This window comes from Desmodus rotundus, chromosome 6 (genome assembly GCF_022682495.2).
Source record: "Desmodus rotundus isolate HL8 chromosome 6, HLdesRot8A.1, whole genome shotgun sequence".
Classification (NCBI taxonomy): domain Eukaryota; kingdom Metazoa; phylum Chordata; class Mammalia; order Chiroptera; family Phyllostomidae; genus Desmodus; species Desmodus rotundus.
This window is the reverse complement of record NC_071392.1, coordinates 90,463,930-90,488,392: the sequence shown is the minus strand read 5'-3', so window position 1 is coordinate 90,488,392 and position 24,463 is coordinate 90,463,930. Positions and strand designations below refer to the sequence as shown.

Below are 24,463 nucleotides of genomic sequence, written 5' to 3'. Positions count from 1 at the left end.
CAAAGGCAAAATGAGGCCCAAATCAGAACCATTGGCCTTAGGCAGTCATGAAGCTCCCGGCTCACACGCTTCCTAAGCCCTAGACAACGACAGATGTTCTGCACCTAGGGCGATTTACCGCAGCACCCACGAATAACCAAAGTCCGAGGGGTTGCCTTTCCGTTTACTTTACATCGAAACCTGACTCCTGCCCTGGCTGGCGTGGCTCAGTGGATTGAGCACCAGCCTGCAAACCAAAGGGATGCTGATTTGATTCCCAGTCAGGGCACATGCCTGGGTTGCCGGCCAGGTCCCTGGTGAGAGGCAACCACACATTGATGTTTCTCTCCCTCTCTTTCTCCCTCCCTTCCCCTCTCTAAAAATAAATAAATAAAAATCTTAAAAAAAAAAACCAACAAAAAACCTGGCTCTTGCTTATGGGGGAAGCTCTGATTCCTGACTTCCCATTGCCCTGTTCAAAGGCACCGTTATTTCAACTCCACGAATTACACCGTGAACAACCGAGCGACCACAAGTGTGTCCTTTTCTCGGTCGCTTGTTTCGCCATCTTTACAGCGAGGTGCCAGATGATACCCGTGGTCCTCAATGGGGTGCATTCAGTGATCCCCTCCCAGCCACGGAGATGTGACACCATCATTCTCGAGCAGAGCTGGGCATCTGTGTTTTGCAGAAGTGCCCTGGGGGGTCCTGCTGTTCCCTCCACATTAGGAGCCGCTAGAGGAATGAGGCGGCCAGAGGTTGACTTGACCTCCCTTCTGGCTGTTACCCACTGGGGTGGCTTTGGCCCCTCTCTGCCTCAGCCCTGGTGGGGGACCTTAGGGCCAGGCTGAGGGAGGCGCAATACACAGACTAAGGGTATCATTTCTTCACATCTCCTTCCCCAGCCTCGGACGTTGCTGAGTTGTGAAGCTTTTGGGGAGATGAGGCACCTGCTAGTCTGGTAGTCTGAGACTCCATCTCAAGGTTGAGAGTTCGATCCCCAGCCAGGGCACCTATGAGAATCAAACAATGAATGCATCAGTAAGTGGACCAACAAGTTGATGTTTCTCTCTCTCTCAAATCAATAGGGGGGGCGAGGGGGAGGGAGAGAAAGGGAGGGAGAGGGGGAGGGAAGGAGAGAGGGGGAGAGAAGGAGAGAGGGAGGGAGAGGGAGGGAGGGAGAAGGAGAGAGAGAGAAGAGAGAGAGAGAGAGAAAGAAAGAAAGAAACTCTGTTTTTAAAAAAAGGTTCTGTCTCCTTGGGTTCTGCTTTCCTGTCCCCACACATACCAGGTAGAGGGTCCGTGCCCACCATAGCACCTGGCACACGGCAAGTACTCAGACAATGAGGCCAAATCCACTGTTGTGGTTTAATATTTTATTTATCTATTTATTTTTAGACAGAGGGAAAGGCAGGGAGAAAGAGAGGGAGAGAAACATCAGTTGCCTCTCGCATGCCCCCCACTGGGGACCTGGCTCACAACCCAGCCATGTGCCCTGACCAGGAATATAACCCGCAACCCTTTGGTTCACAGGCTGGCACTCAGTCCACTGAGCCACACCAGCCAGGGCTGTTTATTAATTTTAGAGAGAGAGGAAGAGAGGGAGGAAAGAAGGGAGGGGGAGAAAGAGAAAGGGAGAGAGAAACATCAATCGGTTGCATCCCTTACCCGCCCTGACTGGAATTAGAACCTGCTGCCTTTTGGTGTATGGGACAATGCTCCAACCAACCGAGCCACCCAGCCAGGGCTGTCTAGTTATTATTAATCCTATTTTACAGATGAGGAAACTGAGGCATAGAGAAGTTCAGTGACTTACCCAAGGTCACAGCACGTGCAAATGGCAAAGCTGGAATTTGAACCCGCTGAAAAGTAGCCTCTGTTGAAAAGGACAAGTGCCGGCCTTGCCCCTTGCTCAGGCGGAGGGGTCCAGTTTGTCCACACAAGAACATGCTTCAGGGTGTTGTTAGAGATGGCAGTCTGCAGGGAACACATTGTCCTGTGCCCCAGGGTGATTTGTGTTGGTTGCAATCCCATCGGGAGGACTGGCGCAGGGCTTCTGCCACCTGGGCAGCCCAGAGCCTTCTCTGCTCAGCGGTGCCTTGGAGGTGATTTTAGGTCACAGACCGTCGAAATGGGAGCACCTGCCTGGAACTGGCCAAGCTCAGCCCGTCAGCCCTTGGCTGTGGGTGCGCCAAGCCTAGCTTGTGGCTTCAGTGGGAGATCCGGTGCTGTGAGCTTTCTAGAGCTTTCCAGAGCCCTGACGGCCTGTCCAGGGACCAGAGGGACAGCATGTCTATACCAGGGAGCCTAACAAAAGGCGAGGACCCTGTGGGCACACACCTGCTCACCTGCACCCACCAGCTTTCTACACAGAGAGGACCTGGCTGCGGCAGCCCCAGGATGGCTGCCGGTGAGTGCGGGGACAGCCAAAGGAGGGACAATAAGGCTTTATCGGGCAGCAGCTCTCTGTCTGCAGTTTCCTCGTGGCCTGTGGGTCTCTTTCCCACCAGGGCTGTGGCTGCCTTCCCACGGTGGCCTCTCGTTGCAAGGTCAAGCTGGACACACCACCTGCGACTTTGGGGCTCGCAGCTGGAGGGGGTTGGGATTTGGCCAAGGGTGTGTGCTGGATTCCTGGGATGCTCCGAAATGGAACCCAGGTGTGTTTCCCTGGGGCGGGGGTAGGGTCCCCTCTTACTCCAGTGGGACGTGCTTCTAGTCTCCTGTGTCACTTACACAGCGGAGGTCATTTGCCGTTCTTTGCAGCCACTGCTGCGCGTCGCTCTGGTTCCCTGGGCCCCCATGCAAGGCTCCATGGAGCACAGCTGGCAGTTCTCCCCTTGGGCTCCTGGGCTGCTGTCCCCCAGGGCGGCAGAGGCGGTGGTCTGTGTGCAAAGCCTTTGTTTGCATTTCAGATTTCTTTGTGGTGGACCCTCAAAGGGGAGTGACCAGCGTCTAGAGTGGGAACCTATTCCTCTTTAGTTTTAAGTACACAAGTAATAAATACTAAGCCTGTGCCGCAAAACAACTGGAAGATACCAATAATCATAAATAAGCAAAAAATCAATAAAGGAAAGGAGTGGGTGTGTGATCCTGTTTGAACAGCAGGGACTGAAGCCGGGCTTTGCAGGGAAGGGACCCTCGACTCAGCCTCTCTGAGCTGCATGTTCTTTATTTGTCAAATAGGCAGTATTTCACACGTTTCCCTCTTTTGGAGGTAGACATAGCCCGTGTCCATGCCCAGCACTAAAAAACACACTCAGAAACATCGGTTCCAGCACAGAGGCAGGGCCACCACCCACAGAACCCAGGGAAGCTGACTGGGGGTGGAGGGGACCCTGGAGGACTCTGGGGTCAGCTTCGTGCAAGCCCGAGAGGTCGGGAGGTCCAGTGGCTATGGCCCGGCTTCGGGGCATACCACACCCAAGAGTTGGGGTGTGTTCTGTGGGCAGCACGGAGCTGGTGTTTTGTTTTTTTTGCCTTATTTTGGTTTTGCTGAGAGTAATGCTTAGGAAGATTAATGAGTGTGTGTGTGTGTGTGCGCGCGTGCGTGCGTGTGTGCATGTGTGTGTGTGTGTGTGTGTGTGAATAGATGAGGGAGTGAATCAGAAGCATGTGCCACAGGCAGGCATGTCCCCAAAACCTGCAGATCAGCCAATAGTGGCCCCACTTTCCTAATGTCTTTGACCCCCTGGGGCTTCTCCTTCAAGAGGGCTGACCTTCACTCTCCGAGAAGGGCAGGGGGAACGGCTCAGAGCCTGGAGAAGAAGCGTGGACCGAGGGGTGGGGTGGAGATTTTGGAAGCGAGAGTACATGCAGGTGAAACAATAACCGTATTTGTGGTCGGGAGCTTGCAAGCCGGAGCAGGGTTGTTTATGCGGCTGCGTCTCTGATGAACACGACCAGGTGCCCACAATGGGAGGTCGCCGGCGCCCGGCCCCGCGCCAGGTGCTCACACCCCATCCGTCATTCCCCGGCGCTGTTCTCCAAGCGCAGCAAACCTCTGATGAGTGCTTTGGACGGTGGAGCCCATTTTCCTGGCATTTCCAGCTATTCTGCAGGCTTGTTTGTGTGCTTTGGAAGAAAGCACACATCAGTAACACAAGCCCAGCTAACCCCGCGAGGCTAGTGCCAGAACCGGCAGGAGGAGATGTTTTGGTTGGCTGGGTCTCTGGTGGACACTCGTGCCCCTACCCCCGGGGGGGCTGCCTGCAGGGCAGGACCCCTCACTCATCCCTAAGTGGCACCCAAACCATGAGTTCACGCTTGCACTGCCCTCTGGTTCCAGAACAATCCCGTACATTCCAAGCTGGCACTTATTTTTGTCCAAACGCTTGCTTGTCTGTTATCCCCCCAGCAGCTTTGGGAGACCCACAGGACAAGGGTCTTCTCAGATTCTTTTCCCAAAGGGGCTGCTGTGGTTCAGAGAAATGGCGGACCTGGGCTGCTGTCCCCGAGTGCTCGTGTTTGGGTCTAAGAGGATCTGGGGGCCCCTCAGGTGACGCACCGGCTCATCCTACGGCAAGAAAATAGCATTCTGGCCTCAGGCGACCTTTTATGGTAATCCACTGGTTGGAGCCACAACCTGGTGCCCAGAGAGATGTCACCACCAGGCTCTGCCTCGCTCCCGCCGGCCTCAGAATGGACCATTGGAGGGGCGGTGACTGCCCCTTCCCCACCTGAGCTGAAAGTCACCTTAAGAAAGCCACAGGCTCCCAACTGCATGAGATGCTTCCCAAAGTCTCCGACTCTTCCTCCGTTGCCTATTTGATTGTGACCCTGGGTGGACCATCACGCAAGGTCCTTTGGCCCTCCACAAAGCCCCCTGTGGGGCTTGTCCACGGCCGTCTTGTCTGCCTTTGCTGATCGTCACCCTCACCCTCACCCAAACCTCAGATTTGCCAGCCAAATCATAGCAGCGAATCGGAGGGTAGATGCTTCCAGGAAGACTCCTCCGCTTGAATACCTCCTGCGCCCGGTCACTCGGTGTCTTTTGAAGCAACTCCTCCGTTGCCGAAAAGGAGGAATTATGAGCGTGATTTAACAGTGGACACGGCCGGATTCTGAAAGGGGGACCCTCCTTGTCTTCTAACAGCGCAAACCTGTCTTCTTCCCAACCTGCGTGCCAGAGTGATGTCAGGAGAAGGAAGCTGATTGTCCTCATAGCAGGCCACGCAGGGCCACGCGGGGCGGCACCAGGGTGGGTCAGGATGTGGCGGGACCAGAGGCAGATGTAGCGAGGGCCTTTACTGGGGTTCCCTCTGGAAGGTGCAGGCACGGCAGGCTGAGCAAGACTCGGACTGGGGTGTGAATAGACTCGGGTCTGGGAGCAGAGACTGTCCCTGGTTGGCTGGGACCTGTTCTCAGGTGGCTAGGGCAGGGGGATGGTGGCCCAGTGTGTGAGCACACAGAGGGGGTGAGGGGTGAGGGCTCTGGATTGGCTGGTTTGCACATGGGGGGGCGTGTCCTAGGTGAACAGTTTACATCTTCAGGGCCTGGCTGACCCGCCCCCCCCCAGAGCCAGCAGGGACGCAGATGTCAGAATTGCGGAAAACAGGGCCTGGTTGACCCAGGTGGGGACCAGGCTGCCTTCTGGACATTGATAGGCTGCCGGCTCAAGGCTGGAGGACCAGGGTTTCGAGTGGAGGTTTGCCAGGCAGAGCGTTACGCAGCAGCCCTAGCCATCGATAGGCCTGCTGGAGAGAAAACCCCTGCCTCTCTCTTCCAAGGTCAGGGGTCTCCGGGGAGCCCAGGGTTCCGGAACCGCCCTGCTGTTTCCCTCTGAAGCTAACTGGCCTTTGCATGAAGGGAGGGAACAGGGTGCTGTGCCGGCTAGAGGACCTTGAGCCTCGATGCCACCAGCTGCTTCATCCTCGGCCTCTCCTGTCCCCGTTCACCCTGCTGCCTGTCTTTTTAAAAGACCTGGCTCAGCCCTCCCCACTGCAGACGTGCCTGTGGAGTGAGGAGGTGCCTCCCCAGCAGCCCGGCCACAGGTGGTAATGAGCGCGGCCCCTCCGCGAGGGCTTCTGCCTGAGTGTGCAGCAGCACGCCGGCTCCAGCTGAGGCGACTGTCACCTGCGCCGGCTCAGGCCAGCTCACACTGTCTGCCGTCCGCGTGGCGCGCGGCTGCGGGGACTGGGAACACGCCCAGCCCCGGTCCCCATCTGTTGCAGACATGCATCATCGGCGGCTCGGGGAGCAGCCGAGCCCCAGATCGCGCCTGGGCTGACGGGGCCTGGCAGGCCCAGCTCGCACGGGGCCTTGGAGCAAGGCCCAGGATTGCTCACAGCTGGGAGTGTGCGTGTGCGTGTGCCTGTCGCCGGCACTCCTGAGGAGCGCCCCGGGAGAGGACGCCTCCAGGACCCCTTGGGGCTGAGTAAGCAGACCTTCGGAGCCGGGTTGCCGAGTGCGTGGTGATTGTACACCCCGTGTGCGGGGCTCTTTCCTCCTGGCTGCTTTGTCTCCTGCATATGCGCCGCTGGTGGTGACTCGCTGCGTGGTTCTGCGGGGGCCGCTCACTGAATCACACAGCCCCAGGAGGCACCGAATGTTCCTTGGCTACCTTGGAGCTGTGTGTGTTTTCTCCTTACGTAACTTTCCTTGGTGATTTAAAGAGCATAACTCGTGGAGGTGGTATGTGTGCATGTGGGCGTGTTCATCTCTGTTCCTTCTCCCATGTCCCTGTGCGTCTGGTGGCTGCGCGGCCAGAGCTGCAGCCTCCTGAGCTCCGCGGGGCCACCCCTCCTCACAACCCTGGCTTCACGCTCCCTGGCTGAAGCCTTAGTGGAGTCGACAGTCTCTGCCTGAGTCATCATGTGCTAAATGCGTCCCAATCAGGAAGGGGGGATGATGAAGGGGCTCTGGGGCATGGCCCCTGCTGTCCCCTGGGAGACTCTTGACCCCACGCAGAGTCCACTGGTCTCCGGCCAGAGGAGGGTGAGCTCTAGAGAGCGCACTTGTTGCTTTGAACTTATGGGAAGATACGTTAAAGAAACAGCATAGGAAAGGGGGGAAGACAGGAGGGTAAAAAAGAGGGGATGGGAGTCGGCCTCACCTGTTTCTGAGCCGAGGCTTGTCCGTCCGTCCTGTGATGGAAGCAGGCAGGAGGGGGCTGGGGCCCGAAGACTGGACTGCTGACCAGTCTGGACAGGGCTGGACTCAGACACGCAGGCTCTGCCTCCCCTCCACTGACTCGAGCAAGCCGCCGTGTTTTGGTTCTGGAGCGGGTTCCCGTCAGTCCCTTCCCTAAGCCGGGGCTAGGTGAGGAGAGCTTGGGCTTGGGTTGTGATGGCTGGCAGTTGAGTCCTGGTGAGTGGGAGGCACCCAGCTGTGTGTGTGTGTGGGGGGGGGGGGAGGGCGGTGGTTATAATGGAAGAATGAGGCTTGGTTTTGTGCTTCTGACTTTCAGCCTGGGTGGGGAGGTGGAGAAAGGAGAGTATGAGACGAGGCAAGACCTGGGCCAGTGGAGATTCAGGCCCTAGACTGGGGTGGGTTCTGTGTGAGCGGGTGACCTGGGGCAGGCGTGGGGAGGGGGCCACTGGGAGGGGTGGGGCTCTGCAGGCCCCACCCCCTCCCCACGCCTGGGGGGTCAAGGGGACCACAATCAGAATGGTGCTATAGGGAGGCTGGTGTCTGAGTGCAGGGGAGACCCCAAAACATAAATGGGGGGCCTTTCAGCTGCTGTTAGGTGAATGAAGTAAGAGAAGTGGGCGCAGAGGGGAGGGCAGTGGGGGGCTCCGGACCACCAGGCCAGGCTGTAGGTCACTCATGGGCCCCGCGAGGTGGGAAATGTGGCCACTTTGGTGGAGAGTTCCACACCTTTCCAGCAGCTTCCCCAGTTTGCACGGAAAATTCCGAGAGCTAGGTCAATGTAAGGTGGGGTTTTTGTGTAAGGTTTTTTTTTTTGTCTTGTTTTGTTTTTTAGCTCAATATTAGGCCTACAAGTTGGGTGCAAACTTATTATTTTTTTTTAATAGAAGAGGAAACGGAAGTTCTCTCAGCGAAGAGCATTGATAATGTAGGGTATTAAAGGCACTTCACCTTCTCGCCTCCCCTGGGTGGGCTCCGGCCGCCACTGAAACCCACTCTTTACTGTGACAAACTCCTGAGTCCCGTGTGCCAGGTACTGGCCATTCCAGTGTTGGCAGGATGCTTGACCTTGACCTCATCAGCCGGTGTCGCCGGATAGCCAGGGGTCCCTGGAAATGGAGGAGCTAACTTGGGGTTCTCGCTTCACCTCAGCTGTTAATGAATAGAATTCTTCTTGGATTTTCCCGACTCCCTGACTTGAGGATATGTTTATTGATTTTAGAGAGAGAGGAAGAGAGAAACATCGATCAGTTACCCCGACTAGGGAATCGAACCCACAACCTTTTGGTTTACGGGACGATGCTCCAACCAACTGAGCCACCCACCCTTTTTTTTCCTTGCAAGTATCCCAGTCTCTCCCCCCAACAAGAGGCCCTTGTGGACCAGCCTTACCCCCTCCCTTCCTGAGTCCCCTCAACCGCAGTCTGTAGGCTAATGTAGGTTAAGACCTAGAGCTTTTGTTTTATGCATTATTTTGTATTAGGTTATGTTCAGTGAGTTCTTATAGGTTGATTCCACTGACAGCTCCCTGCGGCCAGCCAGGGTTTCTGTTTTTTTCTGGAGGGTTTGTCTCATCTCAAACTACCAGCCGTTTACGTTTGGGTAAACATTTACTGACTGCGCATTTCCGGGGATGTTAATTTCCATTCCCTGGACAGCCCAGGGGGGTCTGCCCCATTTTGCACGTGAATTACGGAGGCTCCTTGAACTTGAGTCATTTACAGAGGCTGCACAGACGGGAAATGGCAAACTAGGGTTCAAGCGCAGGCTCTGCGTTTCAGCCATCCCTCCCACCGAACCGTATGGGCGTGTGACGAACGTCTGGTGCCCCTCGCTGTCATCGTGGCCTGGCAGGAATCCTAGGCAGGACCTACCAGCCCGAGGCTTCTTGAAGGCTGTGCGCCTCCCTGGCCCCTCCAGCCCGGAGGTCTCAGCACCCGGACACCTGTGGCAGGCACCTGTGAAGTCTGCAGGCTCTCCAGCAAGGGACCTCTCCCACGAGCCTGGCTTCCGCCCCACAGCCGTGACCTGGTTTAATGACAGACTGCAGGGCTCTGACCTCAGTCACTAAGATCTGAGTTAGGAGAACAGTCTAATCCCGTCACCTGATGCCCAGGCAGCTGGTGATGTGCCCCCTTTGCCCCAGAGAGCCCCTTGGCCCTGGGCTTGGGTATCAGATGCAAGTGTGAGTCTGTACCCTATTCTCTTACCCTCTGCGGGCCACGGGCAGATTAGTTCATCTTCCCGAGAGGACAGCGAGGCCTCACGGGGTTGAGGTGAAGACCAGGGGACCTGGGGCCAGTTCCCGCACGTAACAGATGCTCAATAAACAGGCGCCGGCCTTCAGGTGAGCAGGCAGGTGGGGGAGTGCCCTGGCTGAGCCCAGCAGAATGGTTCTCAAAGCCGGTGCTCGACTAGGACTGTTGTGTGATGGGATTCTCTGGGTCTCATCCCTTTGATTCTTCCCGAGGAAAGAGAGGCAGGAGGGCTGTGGGTTCTGTGAGGTTCGCAAACTTCTCTGCCACTCTGGTCCAGCCAGTTCTCCATCTGTCCTTGGTGACAGAAAAGTTCCAGCACTTCCTCCTGCCCACCTTTCCTCTGAGGGCACAGCTTGCTCTCTGGGGGGTTGTCTGCAATCTCGATGTGGCTCCCCCGCTGAGTGTCTCCTGAAGGTCACAGCGGCCTCTGTGTATTATCTTCCTTGAATCACAAATGCCTTTCCTGGTGTCCACTGGCACCCTCCACCCTAAGAACAGCGCAGGGGAGGCAGGCAGAGAGGAGGCAAGATACAAAGGTGGCCCGGGGGTGTTGTTTTGATGTTACTTTGCGGGCGAGCCATGCGGTGGCACTGCACTCTTTAATGTCTGCGTTTCAGGGAGCCTGCTGTCTGCCGGGTGACGATGGCTTCAGCTCGTCAGTCACCTGTGAGTTAGAGCTTCGCTGTGCAGACTCGGTAAATAAGAGAGCAGACACCCTCGAGGCAGCTAGAGCTGAGCCAGCCCCACTGTTTGCAGGCTGTGCCTCAGTGACCCCGCTGCCTGGGTTGGAGGGCCACCAACTCACCGGGGCTCTGGGCAGCCCTAGGTCGGGGAAGCAGAGGGCCGTGGAGGTGGGGTTGGAGCTCCTCACGCAGGGTTCCCGGCTCCTTGGGGGGAGAACTGATGCAGAAGCAGGAGCGAGGGAGAGATAAGAGGCAACACCGAGCCTTGGAAGACTGTGCGGCTTTTTTCTCGTGTGGTTTGACCTGACGCACAGAGATTCTCCTTGTCGGCGGGCCAGATCAGCTAGGTCACGTTTTCATGACCAGCAGGCGGGACTATAACTGGGGCTCATCCCGGTGAGCCTTCGGGTGTTCTGGGACGTCCAAGGTGAAGGGTGGCCTGCATTCAGGCAAATGCCATGAGGAAACAGACGGTATGTGACCCTCACGTAGCACAGGGACAGGTGCCCAGCCCTCCAGGGACCAGGGCCAGTAAGCAGAATCTCCCATGAGTCATCCTGGGCACGAGACTTCCTCTCTCGGGAAGGGAAAAAGGTGACAAGACACGGGGAATAATGGATCGAGGCAAAAGCTCCTCCTGGTCACCACAGCTCTGGTGCCTCACATAGACAACAGCCGCCGGCCTTGAACCCTGTGCCCCGTGTGGCTCATCCCGCTGCGAGACACGCGGAGGCATCGTAGGGAACGTTTTCACCGGTGATAACTGGAAGGGTGATTATTACTTATTCAAAATTCACGCCAAACAGAGCCCTTCCCTACCCGGCCTTGGCAGGAATTCAGGGCTTCTAGAAAGGCTGGTGGTCTAGAACCCCCCACCCTGCCCCCTACCCCAAGGAGTACTGGACAGCTCAGCACCAGACGAGCTTTCCTATTTCAGTCTGGAGTGAGCTGAGGGTCACTGGCTGGGTACCTGGAGGGGCTGCGTTTTAGGAGTGAGCAGGAGTGATACACTTCGAGGGGAGATGAAGCTTCCAGTATCCGACGCTGGGGAGCCTGGCGTAGCCTCGTGCAGCCCCCTCCAGCACGGGGCAGGTCAGCACCCCACCTTTTGAGGGGGGCTGGTGAGACTCCTGCCACACCTGCCAGGGCTCTCTGGGGACCCTGCTGCTTGCTGGCGCTGGGCTGACACGGGGCTGGAAGGGGGCGGGGAGGTGACACTGGGGTTCTTCTGTTTGGAACAGGTTTTCCACTCAGACTCGCAGAGCCCTCTGGCCCCTGATGGGATTTGCCCTTCATGTTAGGCCAGGACCCCAGCCGGGCATTTCCCCGGAACTGCCAGGCCTGGCTCAGAGCTGGTGGCAGGCATCTGTCACCACCCACTCGCTCTGAGTCATCACACACTTATCTGCTCAAATCCCAGAGCCTTGAAATCCAACACAGATCCAGGGGGACACTTGGAAAGGATGGTGGGTTCTGGAGGGGACGGAGGGACATGTTCCAGTCAGGTCTGGGGGTGGGGAAAAAGGCTTGGGGTGCCTATTGTAGGGGCCTGGGAACCCCTCTGTTCTGGATCCCTTGGGATAATGTCACAAAGCCCCTCCAGGCCTTGCTAGACCCCTGGGGATCTCACTAGTAGTCCCCTCCCTGGTGACTCTCCCCAGGAGGACGCCCCTCCTCCTGGCTGCCAGCAGAGAGGGCACAAGGCCACCTGTGCAGCAAGCTTCACCCCAGGACAGAGATGCGCTTTTGGGGGCCTGCACAGCTGGGGGGAGGGAGGCTCAGCACCTGCCTACAAGTGTTCTTCCTCCTCGCCTCTCCTCTGCCTTCCCAGTCCCTGCGTGACATAGAAGGAGTGCCGGGGAGCCAGGATGTCGGGCTGGCCGACCAGGAGGTAGTCCGGCTGTGGGTGATGTTCTTCACCACCTGTGCATAGCCGCCCTGCCCCTGGTGCTCAGCGACCCCTCCTTCCCTACTGGGCGGGCGCGGGGGCGGGGGGGATGGTTTAGAGAGAGGTCGGGGAGTCGTGGCCTTCTTTGCCTACAGGCACCGTCAGGCACCCCATTCCCCGCTCCGAGGACCCTTCCTGAGGTCCAGGCGTCCCACTCTGCTGCTTCCCCAAGCTGGCCTTCCACAGCACTTTTCTCTCTGCACATCACCACCCCATCAGTTTTCTCTCTTCCAGTTCCTCCCTCCCAGGCCTACAGGGTTCGTTTTCACCGGTGATAACTGGAAGGGTGATTATTACTTATTCAAAATTCACGCCAAACAGAGCCCTTCCCTACCCGGCCCTGGCAGGAATTCAGGGCTTCTAGAAAGGCTGGTGGTCTAGAACCCCCCACCCTGCCCCCCACCCCAAGGAGTACTGGACAGCTCAGCACCAGACGAGCTTTCCTATTTGGACACAATGGACAACTCCAGGAATTATCTAATCAGAGAAGGCGTTGGTGTGATGAGTTCTCCCTTCTGGTTGTTTTTTCAGTCCCACCTTGTCCAGAGTAAGGGGCTTTGGGGTAGGGTTGTGGCATCTCACACTGGGGGGGACTCGCCTTTGGGAGGAAGTGGGCTTTCGGTGTCCGGCCAATGCACCTGCTGGTGTGTCTCGGCTGTGCATGTTCACAGGGCTCCAGGAGGCGAAATGCTGGCCTTTCAGACCCCACAGACGGGAAGAAGGGGCAAGTGTGCCTGGTCCGAAAGGTGTAGCAGGTGCTTTTACATGAAGAGAGCAGTTGCACGGGAAGAATTTTACTGGAGGATAAGATGGAACTACGGCCTGCAGCCCAGTTGCTTCCTGAAAACCCTACCAGCACTGGGTGGGAAAGCCCATTTGGTACCCCGGGTTCATAACACAGACACCGTAGGTGGCTTGTCCTTCTCCTTTCTCCCCTGTGGTGCAGCGATGGGTTGGTAGTTGACGGGCCACTTCTCGGTCAGCTTTATTGAGATATTGTGTGCACACAGTGAAATCGCCCGTTGTAAGGATACAACTAGGCAGGTCGTGATCTGTGTCCTCCGTCACATGCAATGTGACTGACACTGCAATGATGACACGAAGCGTGTCCAACACCCCCAAAGGCTATCTCGGCTCCCGGGACTTTCCTATGCCCCTGATTTGTCCCCAGGGGTTCAGAGTCCCTTCAGCCTGCCTCGCCGACCTGCCCTTCCCCCTATGGGTTCGGGATGGATCTCGGCAGATGCCGGGGTGTGGTCGAATCGGCCCTTCTCCCTGATGGAAGCTCCGAGACAGAAGAGCCCATGGTCTGGCCCTCTGTGTTCAATAACGCCACCCGCTCCTGAAATCAGTCAAGGAATTCAAAGTCTCGGCCGGCGTTTTCCACGTGACTCTCACGTATCATTGTCATGTCTTCGTGTGTTGGCACCCATGTGTTATGTGCTTTACATATTTATATATGTTAACTCATGAGCTGATAGAGTTCCTATGGTTCCCAGGTTGCAGATTCGAAAACTGAGGCACAGAGATATTAAGTAACTTTCATAAAGTAACATCGTTTCTGGTCATCTATTGGCATATCACAAACTACCCCCAAGCTTTAAGATATGAAGTGGCATCAGTAGGGGGCTAGGGGTTGCCTGGATCAGCCTGCATCGCTCATGTAGGGCTTCTTCCTCGTTTTCACTCGATGGCCACGGGGGCCGGAGTCCCCAGGGCTTCCTCCCCACCGTGTCTGGTGCCGGGGGCGGCCACCTCTCCCGTGGCTAGCTGGAGCTTCCCCATTGCATAGTGGTCTCAGGGTGCTAGGATTTTATCTCAACAGCTGGTTTCCCCAGGGAAGGTTTCAGGGGGATGATACAAGTCTTATCACCTAACTCGGAAGCCATGCGGTGCCACACTGCTGTGTTTCGGTGGAGGGACACCAGCCCAAACTCCAGGGATGGAAGAATAGGCTCTATTTTTCCACAGGGGCAGTGTGTGCGTGCAGGGAGGGAAGACACGAGTGAGCGGGGGCCGGCTGGGGGGCCAGTGACCACACAGCCAATTTGCAAACCGAGCTTGCTGTCACCTCGCCAGGGGCCTGCAGGCAGTGACAAGGCCCATCTCAGTGACCAGGGCATCCTAAGAGGTGACGGCTTTTAACCCCATTCCTGGGATGTGAGCAGCAGGCTTTGATTTTTCCAGCCTTGAAAAATAACCCGTGTTTTGTACCTGACTCCCCGCTGTGGTCGCAGCTGATCTAGAAGTTTCTGCTGTCCTGGCTTCGGCCTCACGTACAGCATTTTCCTTTCCTCCCCTCCTTACATAATGAGCACCCTCCGCCCCCCATGCCCTAGCAGAATGAGCTGTTGGCAGCCAAAAAACAAACAACAAAAACCTAATGAGTTCCTCGGTTGGATTCGCTTTTGCCATGGTTGATGGCCTTGAATCCCCTCGGGCCCCTGGTGGCCATGCCCAGCACCTGCGGCTACCTGGAGGGTAGAGGCCACATCTGGCAATCCAGGCCCACAGCGGCCGCCTGCCCCTGAAAGAGGGGCCCGGCTCTCAGACCTTCCCCGACCTTGTGCTGCCTCACCCAGTGAGCTGCGCTCTGCTCCTTCTCTGTCTGGAGGCTGGGAGTCAGGGTGTGCGCACAAGCCACCCGCCGCTCTGCATTTGGAAAGGACTCCTAGCCGTGGGCGTGGGCTAGGTGGCCATGCCAGCACCTGTCTCCAGGTAGACCGGTGACCACAGGCCTCTCAGGGCAGCTTCAGGCAAGCCCTGCAGCTAGTTTGCAGGCTCCTGAGAACTCTGACTTCTCACATGGGGCTGTCCCGAGCGTGCCAGACCTGGCCCCCTGGCAGGCTCTGCCCTGGAAAGATGGGTAAGTGGGCAGGTACCATCTCCTGGACCTGCTGGTCCCCATGGACCTGCTGCCCCTCTCTGCAGAGCGCCCACTAGCCTTCGGGTGGCAGGAAGACAGTGAGGGAACTTCGAGGTGACTTACTTCCGAAGGTTCTCAGAGCAGCTGCTCACGTTAATAGCAGTGACCACAGGCGTGGAGGATTCTGGGAATTAACAAAGTCACACTGGCCCACAAATGACAAGGAAGGGAGATTAGGCGCAAGAGCACTGTTGCTTGGGCCAACAGAACCGAACTGAGAGGGTGGCCTCGTAGAACAATTATGACTGACGTTCACCGTGTGCCCAGCATGGCCGGGCCTGTGCTGGGGCTTCACCTGCACTGTGGCGCTGTGAGAAGGTTGTCCTCATCTGGAATGGAAACGTAAGTGGGAAGGTCAAAGTCAGTGAGGAGGAGCATGGTGGGATAGGACTTGGCTCTACCCTGTGGCTCTGAGCGGATGACAGGGGAGGGGGTAAGGAACTGCCCACCTCCCCGGGATTCTCTGTCTCTTCACTCCCTGCACATTTCTGAGCACAGAGGACAAGGAGGGGTCAGAGGGCCTCAGCCAGGGCGGACCTCAGGCAAGCTCGTTCTGACCCCTTGGATCACAGCGCACTAAGGAATATGTTTTAGCCTGCATCTGCGCTCATTTTATTCTACGCCTGCGCGCGTTTTCTCCTGCGCTTGCGCACGTTTTACTCTGCTTCTGCGCACGTTTTCTCCTGCGCCTGCGCACATTTTTAATTCTTCTGCGCATGCGTTTTCTCCAGCGCTTGCGCACGTTTTATTCTGCTTCTGCGCACGTTTCCTCCTACGCCTGCACACGTTTTAGCCTGCGCTTGCGCGCGTTTTAGCCTGCGCCTGTGCACGTGTGTGCTCCACTGAGACAAAACCTTGCCGAGACGACACGCAGTACGCTTGTTTTATTGAGAGTCACACGTCTATTGGCTGTGTAGCGCACTAAATCCTCAAGCACTCATGGGTGGGGACTGGGGGTGTGAATACTGTGGCCAGACACTGCCGGAGCAGCCAATGTGCCGCCAGGTAAAAGCGAGGAGGACAGCTGAAGGCTCTGCCCGTCGCTGTATGTGGTATGGGAAGCTCTGGCACCTCGCTGATTTGTCTGAACAGCTCGCACTTTTCAGACTGTCTCCTGCTGGCACAGGGAGGGTGGGGACTCAGCAAGTAGGGACGGAAGGCTCCTTGGGACCTGTGGCAAGTGTTGAGGCAGGATCTTTTTTTTTAAAGGTTTCATTTTTTTATTTTTAGACAGAGGGGAAGGGAGGGAGAATGAGAGAGAGAAACATCAATGTGTGGTTGCCTCTCACACGCCCCCTACTGGGGACCTGGCCCACAACCCAGACCTGTGCCCTGACTGGGAATTGAACCAGCGACCCTTTGGTTTGCAGGCCGGCACTCAATCCACTGAGCTACACCAGCAGGGCAGGGAAGAATCTTTTGGTACATGTTTATTTCTGTTTATTGTTGACACTATTACAGATGTCCCCCATTGTCTTCCCTCTGTCCTGTTCCCCTCAGTCCCTGCCCTCCCCACCCCCCGGCCTTCACCGCACTGTTGTCTGTGTCCATGGGCCATGCATACATGCATATATGCTCTCTGGCTGATCTCTTCCAGTTCCCTCCCCACCCTGCTTTCCTCTGATAGCTGTCAGTCTGTTCCCTGTATCCATGCCTCTGGTTTTATTTTGTCAGTTTATTTTGTTTGTTAGATTCCATATGAGTGAGATCATATGGTATTTGTCTTTCTCTGACTGGCTTATTTGACTTAGCATAATGTTCTCCAGGTCCAACCATGCTGTTGCAAAATGGTAAGATTTCCTTCTTTTTCCGGCCGAGTAGCATTCCATTGTGTAAAGGTTCCATAGTTGTTTTATCCACTCATCTGCTGATGGATACTTGGACTGCTGCCAGATCTTGGCGATTGTAAATAATGCTGCAGTGAACATAGGGGTGCTCGTGTTCTTTCTGACTGGTATTTCTGGATTCTTAGAATATATTCTTAGTGGGATTGCTGGATCATACGGCAGTTCCATTTTTAGTTTAGGTTTTTTTTTTTTTTTTTTTTTTAAGATTTTACTTATTTACTTTTAGAGGGGGGAAGGGCAGGAGAAAGAGAGAGAGAAAAACATCAATGTGTGGTTGCCTCTTGTGCACCCCTACTGGGAACCTGGCCTGCAACCCAGGCATGTGCCCTGACTGGGGGACGAACCAGCGACCCTTTAGCTCACAGTTCGGGGCCCAATCCACTGAGCCACACCAGCCAGGGCTAGTTTTTTTTTAGGAAACTCCATACCTTTTCCCACAGTGGCTGCACCAGTATGGACAGTGGATATTCTGACATTCTGAGCTGAAAAACTCAGCCTGTGGGCCGAGTCCCCGAGCCATGCTGGGTAGGTGCTTGGGGACAGGAGAAGGTCTCGAAGCGCTGGCTCTTGCGCAAGCCCCGCCGGCATGGAGGAGGGAGTGTCTCAGAGTGAGCCAACAGCCCTGTGACCTTATAAAAATGTTCCCTGGGTGCCAATTTTATTGTAACTTGTGGTGTCCCTCCTGCAGTTTGTCTTCAAACACAGACTAAGTCCCACTTCATTACCCCCCTCCATGGCGCCCACACCACCCAGAGGGCACTCGGCAGGGCAGTTGGGGGGGCCGGAGGCCAACCGAGGGCCATCGGGGTCGTGGGGCAGAGCCACTCGGGTCAACACCACAGCAACAGCCACCTCCGTTGGTGGTTTGGCATTTTACTTGTGGGCAAAGGCACCCTCTCTGGAAACCCAGAACTGGTCTTTTTGGACCCTGTTTTAAGGTCTGTCTCAGTCACGTCATAGAACCAATGTCAGAGCTGGAAACAGCCCTGGAGGCGAAGGGCTGCCCCTCCTCTCAAGGACAGCTCATGGGCTCAGCCTGTCCTTGCCTTCAGAGGGCCTGAGTGACAAAGATGTCCCACTTGAACGTCATTCCCTTGTCAGCAGGTCTCGCCGTTCACCGTGCCTGGAGCTGTCACTGGCCATGTATACGTCAGGACGAACAAGCTCATTAGCGTCTTCTCCACTGGCAGTTTTGTCCAGGGGAAGACAGACTGGCGTTTGAGTCCTGCAGTGTGGGGGGGGGACGGTGGAGGAGCAAGTCACTCAGGTGATTGAGACGGGTCCTAGCTGTCTCCTGGCTGCTGGTGTGCGGAGGGGAAAGGGCGCTCAGTTCTAACACAGTGTGGTCGACGTCTGGGGGGGACTCACATGTCCCCATGGTGCCTCGGGCTCCCAGGTGAGGCTGGGACAGATGAAGCTGCCGTGTGCGGATGGGACTTCCCTACATCTGCTGTTCTCCTGGGTGTCCATGCTCCGCTGTGGCAGCCGCAACAGGCCTATCAGGGCTGTTTCCTGTTTTCTCCCTAACTCCTCCAGGAGAACACTTTTCCGCTTCCTCACGCTTGTGTTTGCCCTCCCATCCAGCTATTTCCTTTTGGGACTGCTTGCAGCTCTGGGCAAAGGGAAGGCCCTGCTCTGTGCACAGAGACCCCGGGCAACTGCATGGGCCCACTCGCCTGTGTGGGGACTAATATAAGTACACTTTTTTTATTTTTTAGATTTTATTTTTAGAGAGAGCAGAAGGGAAGGAGAAGGAGAGGAAGAGAAGCATTAATGTGTGGTTGCCTCTTGCGCTCCGCCTTCTGGGGACCCATTGAGCCACACCAGCTAGGGCTATGAATATATTTATAGTTAAGGGCAGCCAGCAGGTGGGAACTCAGACAGGTGTCAGTGCTGAGGTCTTGGGGCAAAATTTCTTCTGAAACCTTGGTTTTTGCTGTAAGGCCTTCAGCAATTGGGTGAAACCCACTGCATTGTGCTGGGTAATCGGCTTCACTGAAAGGCAGGATTGAAGGTGCCAGCCTCATCACATGCACCCTCCCAGCAGCCTGCAGGTTCAAGATGGACCGAATCACTGGGTCCAGGGCCTGGCCACGTGGGTACAGAGTTTAACCCTCCTAGACTTGGCGATGGCCCTGGTCCGTGGAGCCCAGAGCCCTCCCATCCCCCATCTATAACATCTCCCTCCTCCTGTCACCTGATGTGGCCTAAATGCCACCTGTGGAAGGGGGCTGGAAAGACACTTCATGGTGGCCTGTGAGCAGGTGGCTCCTCATCGGTGTCTTCTAGGGCCTCCCTAGCCACTCGCCTCCCTCCTGGCTCCACCTCCTGTCACCGCCACCCAATTTGCCCCTCCCACTCCACGTCCCTAATCGTGGCGGTTACCAGAGGCCTGGAACATTTGCCCTGAGAGGTCCCTTTGGGGCCTGAGCGAGGAGGGGCGTCCTCAGCTGTGACCTGGGAGACCGCAGGGACCTCCCGCAGTCCAGCTCCAGTCTTCATTTAGCTCCAGTCAAGCACGGGCGGCCCACGGGGCAGGGCAGGCCCAGCTACCCTTTAGCAAGAAGACCGTGGCCTCTCCAGAGCAGCCGAACTTTGCTGTCCCCCTGGGACACCTGCACCTGGGTCACAGGTGGCCATCCTGCCTCCGGCAGCAGAGGGATCAGGTAGCTCTGGTTCAGTTAGTGTCTCTGCGGGAGCTTATTGGCCGGATTTCAGGTCTCAGTCAAGCGGGAGTCAGTGACCTAGGACTCAGGGCCAGTGTGCGGGGTGACAGACACCCTTTGCCCCCTCCCAGCCTTGATGGGTGAGGCTGAGGTGTCCTTGGCTGGTGACCCTCACAGTCCCCACTGTGTAGGGACTGTCACTGCGGGAAGGGCCTTGGTTCATACCATCCGATGTGCTTTTCACGGCTGCTGCCCTGCACTGAGGAAGGCCCTGCAGACTCGCTGAACAGACCGAAAGCCTGGGGTCTTCGGGGCTAGGGTGACTGGCTGCACACAAGAGTGCCCAGGGGACAGCGGAGGCCTCTTGACCACTCTGGTCTGGGAATCTGTGGCTACTCGGTTTGGGGACAAGAACGTACTATCTGGTGCTGTGGAGCCAACCACGGCCCTGGGCGAGGGCTGGGAATGGTGGCAGGGATGGAGCTTCCTTAAAGCCGGTGGCAGGGGCAGGCTACACGGCCCAGGGCATCTTTTTTTGGAGAAAGGCCAGCTCACTGCCAGGCTGAAGACCCAGAGTTACTGGCCAGGGGCAGAGCCAGGCGGTAGGCCAGCTGTGACTCAGTAGGGACCACCAGGTGTAGGGGAAGCAGGGTGGGGGTAGGGGGCGCAGGAGTGAAAAATAGGGGGTTTCTTTTTAACATCAGGAAGTCTCTGAGACTGCAGTCAGGAGCCATGATGTCCTCTGTGGAAAATGAAGACTCCTGGAGCCTCCCTGACAGTTAAGTTTAGGCTTCCCCGAATCTGGCCCCTGTCCCGCCCCTGTTGACGAGTTCCAGTGATTCAGGGTTTGTTCCTTATTTTTTTCTGAGAGCAGTTATGTAACGTGAGTGTTTTTCAAAGGCTCCAATTGACTGTGGCTCTGGTCACGAACCCCCCACCGTGGTACCAGGAATTGCCTGTTTGATGGTGCTGAGGTTTTGCGCAAAGCCAACCCATCTGGAGACACCACCCCGGGCCTCCCACCTGCGTGCTCACTAAGGCTCTCACTGCCGCCACAGGCAGGTCCCAAGCCTCTTCCTCACAGGTCACAGACAGGGCTGAGTCCTGGGGGCAGCTGCCCCCGAGTTGGTGGCTGGGAGTGGGCAAGTCAGGGAGATAGGTGGGGAAGGGGTCTCACAGGGGAACCTGAGGGACCCTCAGTTCAGAGGCTGCCTCCCACGGCTCCTCTGGAATCACACCAAGTGTCCGCTGGGACCCACCTGGCATTTGTACCAACGACCTGGGTGCTTAAGACTGAGGGGCCTTAGAAATCGCTTGAGAACCTGGAGGGCCAGCACTCAGAAGCTGGTGGAGACACAGGTCAGACAGAAAGCCACGAGTGCAGCTGGGTCGTAACCTTGTCCTGTGTGAAGTATCACAGGGGATGTGAATGGCACGCCTGTCTCCTGCCCTGGGTGTTGCCCACGTTCATGAAGCTTCTCCCCCAAGGCCCTGAGCTTCAAGGGCAGTGGAGCGGATCTGGCGGTTCGGGAGCAGGACAAGTTCTTTTTGTGACCAGTCTTAGGAGAAGGGCTTGCTCTGCATTCTCAGTGCGGCAGTGCCCCTGGAAAGACCTCCGGACCCCACCTGCTGCTTTGTTGGACAGATAAAAACAGAGGACATGGATGCTGCAAGGCACCTTCTGGAATTGTCTGGTTGAACCCCCTCATTTGACAGATGTGAGGCTGAATGCAGACGTGCCCAAGATCCCCCAGGTAGTAAACCACAGGGCTGGGCTGGCACCGGCCCCTGGCTCCGTCTCTGCGAGCGGGTCGTGTTCGTACCTGCCGAGGGACACAGTGCTCGCGTGTGCCCGGCCAGGATCTCAGGATCTTCAAGCAGCCATCCCACGGCCCGGGTGGTCCCCGACATCGCTGGTGCTCCGTGTCCTTGGGTCTGCTCAGTGGGAGGGGGGAGCAAAAACCTTGCTAGATGTGTTCCTTCCTCAGCAGGAATCAAATGGCCGGTAATTTCTCAGGAATGTTCGACTGTGACCCCAACATTCAGCCCCCTGGCTGGCCCTCAGGTGCAGGCGTGGGCCCTGACAGCGGCAGCCTCTCTGTTTGTCCTGTATTTGTGCTTTTCTCAGGCCTCTTTCTGGGGTACCCCAGCTGCATCAACAAAGAAGTTTTGTTAAGACCGAGCATCAGAAACGCTGACCCGGCAGGACCGCATCTGATCCACATGCACTAACCCCTTCGGTCAAGGCTGAGACAGGAGGGAACCAGCCTCATTTTGCCAGAACTCACACATCGGTTGGTTGTGAACAGTGTCAATTCTGTTATCTTAGGGAGAAATGTTGGGGTACGTGTCGGGGGAGCTGTAAACGACCCCAACTATACAAAGCGTAGACACGCCAGCATGGGGACTGATTGCGGTCAGGTGCCAGGGTACTCTGCACTTTGTACTTCCCCACACCCACGTCTCAATTACTCCTAATTGAGAAGTAACCCTTCAAGAGTAAGTTAGTATCGTCGGCCACCTGGGGAATGACATTGAACTGTACAAATCCTCACCCATCTGTCCCTTCCCCTGAGGTCTCACCATGCCAAGGTCGCTCAGTTTTTATGGAAAGCTCTCTGGTTCATCACAGCCTCTGATACCTAGCTGGCGTTTGTTCCTGGTGCTCAGCATCCCCAGGAAGTGGTGGAGGGGCTCTGAGCTAGGAGTGGGTGGACCTGGTTGTCTGGCTCTGGGCAAGAGGTGTAACCTCTTTGACCCTCAGTATCTTCTTCTGAACCCCAGGACGACACCACTCGCCTGGCGTGGCCGTGGGGGCTGCTCTCGGGACCAAATGAGGCGATGACTGGGAGATATAAGGACAGGCCAGTGGCCAGGGAACACCGGCTCTACTCTGACACCCTCCTTTTTTGTGATCGACTTTTGACTTTGACTGGATTTCTGACGGGGGGCAGGGAGGGGGGCTCCAGGAGCGGCTTTGAGGGTCAGCTCACACCTTGGAAATGTTCCCAAACCTGGGGCTTTTCTCTTTGTCCCGATGCTTTCCTGACAGGTGACACCATCAGCCCAAACCTTGGAGAGGCACTTCCCCAGAGCCCCTGATACCCCTCTCCAGAGCTCATGGCCAAGGTCTAAACTGTAGTGAGCGCATGGGGATGAGCCCAGAGCATCATGCTGTCCTTGCAGAAACAGCGTTGTAAATGCCTCTCGCTGCCTTGCCCAGTGACCTGCCCACCCAGCACCCAGGGAGGGCCCGACTGGCTGACCAAGGGGACAAGAGAAGGGGCCAAGGTGTGGATGGAGCAGCGAGGAGAGCTCTGGTGGGAGTGGAAAGGTGAGAAATCACACAGACAGGGCCAGCTCCATGGCCTGGGGCCTCCAGATTGTCAGCCAGCCTGAGAGGCCGGGACCCAGTCCTTCGCCCAGGTTAAGGGCCCGGTGGCAGCAGTAGTGAGCGATTTTCCCACACTGGCCTCTCAGGTGTGCACCGTTTCCTGGTGAGCGCTAGAGATTAGAATCACGGAATGCAGGAGTGGGGGAGCCTTCCAGCAAAAGCCGCCCCGGGTGCCCGGGGACTTTCCTGTGGAGACACTTGACCGAGCAGACAGCGCCCAGGAGTGAGTGGGCGTGCCACCGGATCTGATACTTTCACTGTGGTTAGGGGCGGGCCAGCGTCCTGCTCTGGGCTCTCAAGGCTGTGAGTCCCTTAACCCCCAGGACCTCCGTAGCTGGTGCGTGACGGTGCTTGGGGCTGTTAGGGGAGGCGTGCGTGAGTTTTATGCAAACTCTTTGGCTCGTGGTGCTGAACACACACACACGTTCGAGGGTGAGATGACTTCAGACCGGAGAGGAATGTTCTCGTCACAGTGGGAAATGAGTGCCCCACACCTGGCTGCTCCTCACTCCCTGAAAGCCGAGTGGCGTGGCGCCTGCTTGTTCGCAGGCCCAGCGGTGTGCACTGGGCGCTACCCCACCCCCACCCCATCCTGAGCCCTGGGGCAGGGGGTGCCTTTCCCAGGAGATAATTCAAACGCTTCGACCCACCTGCTGTGTGCCAGGCAGACAGGCTGAGAACAGCAGCAGGAACAGCTGTTCCTGCCTTCGCAGGCATGACAGTCTCGCTAGAGAAATAGGCTGATAGATGGCGCAAGGCGGCCAATGGCCCTCTCATCGATGTGGGGACAGAGATTCTGCCTGAGGGTGGGCACCGGCCAGAGATAACATTGAAATCGGGCTTCCCGTGCACAGAGGAGTTCTCGCTGAACCAGGGTTTGGGGGCTGGAGGAGCAACCCAGCAGAGAGGGACAGGGCTGGGAGCGGCCAGAGTCTGGCAGCCAGCACGGTCGTCACGCACGGAGACCAGGCTGACCCGGAGGGGCTGCTCCGGAGCGGGTGGAGTGGCTGTGAGCAGGGAACGTCTGGGCGGTCAGGACAGCATTCCAGACCAGCCGTGTTTGGGAAAGCCACAAAGGGTCTGCTTGCACCATACCACTGAGCAGTCAACTCACGTTCCGGGGAGACTCAGGCTCCCCAGGAGATTCTGATGTGTGGCCAGGCCCAAGACTGTTGAAACCAACCAACACTGGAGAGGCTGGGGCTGCCACCTGCCCAAGTGAAAACCCGCACATTCCTCTGACCAGGTGTGGGGGCCCAGGTGACAGCGGAGTCCCTGGGGCTTTAGGGGCAGGGCAGACACAGACATCGTGTGCCTCACTTTCTCAGGGTCACTCTTCATGTAGGGGTTTGGAGATGGCTTGGAACAGGGGAGGCTGGCGGACGTGCATACCACCTAGGCAGCCCGGGAGAGAGCTGGGCCAAGGAGGGGGCAGACCTGGGCAGGGCGGAGTGTGTGCAAGGAGAGGTAACACCGAAACCACCAAACGCTGGCTGAAATGAAGACAGATACATGCAGTCTTCTCGTGTGCGTGGGCTGGTAGACTTCGCAGGCGGAGGAGCAGGGCAGAGGGGAAAAGGATGCCTTTGCTGCGGATACAGCGAGTCTGTGGCCACCTCCACAAACCTCCCCCATGCCACCCCTCCTGGCCACCCCATCACCAGCGTTACTGTTCA

At 56.9% G+C, this 24,463-nt stretch overlaps 1 protein-coding gene across 3 annotated transcripts in view; it reads left to right on the top strand.

The window, feature by feature from the left end:
• The window catches only part of PRKAG2 (protein kinase AMP-activated non-catalytic subunit gamma 2), a 203,446-nt gene that overhangs the window by 37,263 nt on the left and 141,720 nt on the right, over positions 1-24,463 (top strand). The gene's annotated exons all lie outside the window — the stretch shown is intronic.